This window comes from Ctenopharyngodon idella, chromosome 18 (assembly GCF_019924925.1).
Source record: "Ctenopharyngodon idella isolate HZGC_01 chromosome 18, HZGC01, whole genome shotgun sequence".
NCBI lineage: Eukaryota > Metazoa > Chordata > Actinopteri > Cypriniformes > Xenocyprididae > Ctenopharyngodon > Ctenopharyngodon idella.
This window is the reverse complement of record NC_067237.1, coordinates 9238343-9244816: the sequence shown is the minus strand read 5'-3', so window position 1 is coordinate 9244816 and position 6474 is coordinate 9238343. Positions and strand designations below refer to the sequence as shown.

The window sequence follows — 6474 nt, the reverse complement described above, 5'->3', positions numbered from 1 at the left end:
TAGTGATAAATTGAAATTGGTTTATTGAAGTTGGCTTATTTAATTTTTGGACCTCTAACTTCCCTATAACAAAACACATTGCCTGTCCCAATACCAACACTAATATAGCTTCAAAACAGTTTTGAGTATTTGAGGCTAAGTGTATCCCTTCATTCATCATGTTCTGGAACTCTCGAGCCCTGAAATTGCGAGATCGAGGAAAACATTCCAGTGTAATTTAAATTCATTAGCTATTACACATAATTTGGTAGTAAAATGTAAAGTGTTACACATTTTATTGGTACAGAGATGCAGGGGCGGCTGGTGGGTTTTAAAATAGTGGAGGCACACTAAATTGTAGGGATCTGATAACCCGAACTGGTAACTCGAGATGCATCAAAGAATTCAGGTGATTCAGCGTTTATTGTTGCAGAATTTCATATTTCAGAAATCACTGAGGGATGAACAGTTTTCACAGGAGAAATGTTTGCAATATTGCTATTATATTATAGGATCTAAGACCACTAAAAGCAATCATTGTTCAGGCTCAAGCTCTTCATTAATCAGTTTACAGTGCATTCAGAAACACACCAAACATTTTGATAGAGATGCAAGAAACATACAGAATACAAATGATGGGGCTTACAGTATTATTTTTGTGGGTACCAGTACACATTGGGGTCAAAGGAAATGAAATGTCAGATAAGGTAGCAAAGGAAGTCACTAAAAGTAGTAACAATGATTTGATAGTTAGCATCAGCAGGGCAGAAGTCAAGAGCATTATCAAAAAGAGATCGAAGGAAAGGTGGGAAAGGGAAGAAGCGAAAAAGGGGCAATGGTTTCACAGGATCCAAAGGAAAGTGGAAGAAATGAGGTATGAGGAAGGAATAGTTAGGACAAGATAGTAATATTGAGACTTAGGTTTGGACACACTGGACTAAATGGATCACTGTTTAAAATAGGTAAACATACCACAGGGAAATGCGATTTCTGTAGGCAGGAAGACATGGTATAGAACATGTTATGCTATATTGTCGGAAATATGAAAGAGAAAAAAGACATTTGACCCAAAACTTGGGAGAACTAAAAGTACACTTTGATTTAACAGATCTTCTGTGAAAGGAGTCAAAAAGATAATAATGTCTCATTTAGGGTTAGGACATAATTTTTGTTGATGTTGTTTTATATATTGTAGATTACAGACATTCTGGTCCACACTTCATACCAGAAGGTGGTGGTAATGCACCAGTTCACTGCCAACCACCAATATTCCTTAAAAGAAGAATAAGAAAGGAAATACTTCTTAGTAAACTTTTATTCACAATGGCGTCAACTTGTATTGTTCCCGGGTAGAAGAATTCAAAGAGTAAAAGTATAGTGGGACTGAGTTATTTTCGGTTTACAGAGAAGGATCCAGAGAATTGTAGGCAGTGGCTAAAGACTGTAAAGTATCATAAAGACTGAGATTACATGGAGAAAAGCATCCCTGTCATCTTTTTCTTTTTCTTTTTTTTCTGAGGCATCAGCTGGATTTTATGCTGGCCTTCTTGGTGAATATGATCAGTTCCTGTCAGAGCAGTAGCGCAGCAGAAACCATAGGAAAAGAGAGAGAAACAACAAACAGCAAAATCGCAACACACCCACTGAGGAAACAAGAAAACAAATTAAAACAAAAAGCAAAAAAAGAGCAATTGGAAACACCACATCTGTTGATTGTGATTGTCCTTGTGATTGTCCTTGTGATCTAAAAATTGCTGTTCCTACTGCAAGTACTAACGCGAGTCCCAGTAATCCTCCAAATAACCCTAATCCTGCTACTGATGCTGCTAATCCTAATGCTGTTGCTGCTGCTATTAATCCTGATCCTCCCATTGATGCTAATTTGTTCAGTATTATTTTGGCGACTTCATTGGCTAGTACCCGCTTTATTATATCTGTTACCAACTTTTTTATATATTTTTCCACTTGGGTTCTTAGGCGTACTACCAATGGCTTCAAGTTATCTTTTAACCACTGTATTTTATTTATAACACATTGTAACAGTTTTCTTGCTATTGCTACTATTGCAGCTCCTGCTATCGCTCCAACTATTGCTGATCCGGTTAGCGAGTATGCTCCTACCATTGATCGCAACTTTGCTGCTGCTGCTCCTGCTACACCTCCTGCTACTGCTGTTACTACTACTGCTGCTGGTCCTTTTCTTTCTTCTTCTTCCCACAGTAATTGTAAAATGCATACTCCAGCTGCTGCTCCTGCTGCTGCTCCTACTACTACTTCAGCTACTGTTAACATAAATGCATAACCTACTACTACTACTACAACTGTTACAACTGTCAATGTTAATGTTAGTGGTGATAGTACAGTTCCCCTCGGTTCTTCCCCTGCTGCTGCTTTTCCTGCCAATGCTACAATAAAAAAAAAAAAAAATCAAAAACATTTTCATCATCAAATGTCATATTATAAAAATGAAATATATTTGCATATATTGGATATTGATGTTATTGTATTGAAAAATTAAATTCTTACCCATGTTCAATTTTAAATTGCAAGGATATGACTCAGGTCTTCTAAAATGATCAGGTTTTCAGATTTGTCTCCCTTCTTTCAAGGTTCTTCTTTCTTCTTTCAAGCCAATTATCCTCCTTTAAAGAGACAAAGTTACAAAATATGCCATCTAAAACTTTCAGGCTCCTGAAATCACTGCATAATTAATAGAATATTTATGAAAAACTTTCTCGTTTACATCTGTTTATCTTTACCACACACATTTCTCTCAGTGTTTCTTTCTCTTCTGAATATTTATGAGATTTTGTTTTATTTTACCCAACCAATTTGAAATTATTTTGACCAAACTGCTTGGATAAGAAGGTAAGATTTGCACACCACCATGTAGGGGTGGTTAGTATATGGGTAAAGGGCTGTACCCTTAAATCTTTTCTGGATTAAAAAAAAAAAAAAAAAAAAAAAAAAAAAAAAAATGCATTATTAATCTATTACAGATCTAAACAATAATCATTCTCATATTACATATATATATTTATGCTATAAATAGTGTGACTAATTATGAATAGTTTGACTAACTTAAAATTAGCTTGTTAACAAATGTTTTCATTTGTCACACTTCCGACTTGGCTAGATCAGAAATTTGAATATGAATATACTAGGTCCACGATCCTAAGCAAATGGAACACTGATTACTATTATGGTGACATTATGGTGGTCAAAACAATTAAAGTGGTAAACAATATAAGTTCTTACAGTGCCATGGTTAAAGACAACTTTATAATGTAAATTCAAAGTAAATTACTGTGGTGTAAGGATAATTTTGCTGTTGATTAACAGTAATTCGTAAGAAAATGATGTAGCATGCATTAATTTCACAGTAAATTTATTGTAAAATAATACTCTTTAATCCTGTGAATTCCTAGCTATTTTTTTTACAGTGTGCACTATACATTGTATAATTACTTTGTATCTCTGGGTAACATAAAAACAAACTGTAAAAAAAACCCACAGTTTTTACAAAATAATTTGGCAACTGTGGTTGCCAGAACCATTTTGTAAGAATACAGAAAACTGTAAACACATTTACAGAACAAACTGTACATTTGACAGTATAAAACTGTAATTTGCAAACAAGAAAATTTGAATGTAAACCAGTAAATTTAACAAAGCACACTGTTAATAAAATCTGTTTTGTATATGACAATGCCAAAATAATGCAGGTGGTAAGAGAGGAAGCCACATGAAGAATCTAAGTTCATCACAAGTAGCTTTTCCACAAGCTGAAGTATATACTAATACACAGAAGGTACACAGAGTCATTCACGCAAACACAAAACACCATCATGGTAACACAACTTTTAAATAATGCAAACATTCATTAAACAACAGAAGATGTAACATAAAACACTAATGTAGATAACTGATAACAAAAACTATTAAGAAACATGATTTTAGCATTTTAAGGTTCCATGTGCTTATTTAGCTGGAGCCCCCATGAGATCTTAATTCATTTCAACACTCTCCACTCTCCCCTCTCATAAAATCAAATCTTACAAACCTGAAATGAATCAGAATTCCAAACAGCAAATGAATGAACAACAAATGTGTTTTTGATCCTTGATTAACCTGACCGATAAAAGAATGCTGCACACTATGCTATGGTCTTAAATACATTTACCCAGATTACAAAGCTCTACAATTCAGCCAATCTAAATGTGACCTGAAGGCTGATGCTTTTCAGTAAATCACATGACAGGAAACTGCAGCAAGGTGAAAACCTGTCATGTGAAACTGACAGTGCCTTGAAGTGAATACAGTTCATTTTAAAATAAAATAAAAAAATTGAGAATTGCATTTTTTTTTTTTTTTTTTTTTTTTTCACTTTCCTAATAATTAACTATACAGGCAAGTATAAATCAGAGGTGCCCAAACTTTTTACTAGGGCCAAAAACCAAACTTGACTAATTGAGTGCTGTGGGCTGAAAGTACTGTAAATGTTGCCACGTGTGTTTATTTTTCCAGAACACCGCTAAGAAGCACATAAATTCAATAGCCTAATTCACACACATCTAATCAGTAGCATTCTCTCCCTCCAATAACTGCATATTGATGGCTCAAGTTTCATATTATAAGCAATATAAGCAGCACAATTCCCTGGGCCCTGTTTGAAGGGGGCACCAAGGACTGATCGTTTAAACAATCATTTAAACAAATATTTAAAAATAAGTATCTTAAAATAATGTGCAGCAATATCTCAGTAACCCCCAGTACATCAGTTAACATTAACAAACACTAAAATTACAGCATTTATTAAGGCTGATGAATGTTAATTTCAACAAATACTAAAACATTATTTAAATTAACATGGTAAATGTTATTAGTTAGTTAATGCAAAATGACCTAACATGAACTAACAATAAATTGTATTTAGAGATGCACCGATGTATCGGCCAACAATTGGTATCGGCCGATAAAAGCTATTATCACTATCAGCCATCAGCCGATTGTTTAAAAACTGCCGATGATCAGCGCTGATTATCAGCGCTGATCAATCAAAAGGGTGCGGAAAAACGTGTTCAGACTGCAACTCATACATATTGTGTGTGAAGAAAATCACTCTTGTGTTGAATTTTAATGCATTAACAGTTTAAAAATAGTGGGTAACACTTTATAATAACTGCACACTATGAAGCATTAGTTAAGCATTAGTAAACAGTCAATTCATCATTTATAAAGCATTAATAGACATTAATAAGCAGTTTATAAATACACCTATAAATGCTTTGTTCTTGATTCATAAGCATATCTATAATGTGTTTAATAATTGTATTTTCATACTTTATTAATGATCAATTTATTATTTCTAAATTAAGTATTACATTATTTACAAACCAGTTATTTAGGAGTTGTCAGTGGTTCATAAGATCATTTAGGAAATGTAAGTAAATGATTAATAAACTATTTAAACATTCATTTATACATCTTATTATTTAGACATATAGTAATAGTTACTAAATATGTTAATGTGTTACTGTGTTAATAAATGCTTTATTAATACATATTCCTACTGTAATTTATGATTAATTTGGGTCGTTATAAAACATTTAGAAGTGGTCAGTTAACTATTGTTGTGAGCTCATCTAAAGTGAGCACTATTCATGCCTCGTAAAGCTTTACAAAGAAGATTTAAAGGCTCAGTGATCTTCTGCACTGCTGTTCTCTAATGTTTTAAAGTTAGTACTGAGGTAGTTTTGACACTATGAAATATTTTATTACATTATTATTGTTTTATAAAAAACATTATTTGTTGTATTTTGGCACTCCTGTAATCCAGTGTTGGCACTGGTAATTTTTTATTCAGCAATGTTTACACTTTACAGAAATGTATTTTTATATCAGATTGCAAAAGCTTAGTTTCATTTTACTGCACAGTTATGTTTTCTGGAGGAGTACAGGGATTTTTATTTTCTTTGAAATTGCAGAGGTTTACTTTTAATCAAGTTACCTATCGTAAAGTTTCATTTTTTTCCTTGAAAAAATATTATGTTCTGTATCTCTTAAATCTCCTTTATAAAAGCTTTACGAGGCATGAATAGTCCTCACTTTAGATGAGCTCACAAAAATAGTTAACTGACAACTACTAAATGTTTTATAACTACCTGAATTAATCATGAATTGCAGTAGAAATATGTGTTAATAAAGCATTTATTAACACATGGAGTAACTATTACTATATGTCTAAACAATAAGATGCATAAATGTACATTTAAATTGTTTATTAAAAATGTACTTACACTTTATAAATGATCTTATGAACCACTGATGACAACTAAAGAACTGGTTTGTAAATAATGTAATACTTAATTTAGAAATGATAAATTGATCATTAATAAAGTATGAAAATACATTTATTAAACACATTATAGATATGTTTATAAATCAAGAACAAAGCATTTATAGGTATATTTTTATAAACTGCTTACTAATGTC

At 32.5% G+C, this 6474-nt stretch overlaps 1 long non-coding RNA gene across 1 annotated transcript; it reads right to left on the bottom strand.

Annotated features, from left to right (window-relative positions):
- Window positions 1–383: 383 nt before the first annotated feature.
- LOC127499519 (uncharacterized) lies at window positions 384–4208 on the bottom strand. Its single transcript, XR_007926142.1, has 3 exons — window positions 4043–4208; window positions 2506–2621; window positions 384–2384 (listed from the first exon to the last, which is right to left on the bottom strand). It is a non-coding gene; the product is annotated as an uncharacterized LOC127499519 (long non-coding RNA).
- Between the last annotated feature and the right edge of the window lie 2266 nt (window positions 4209–6474).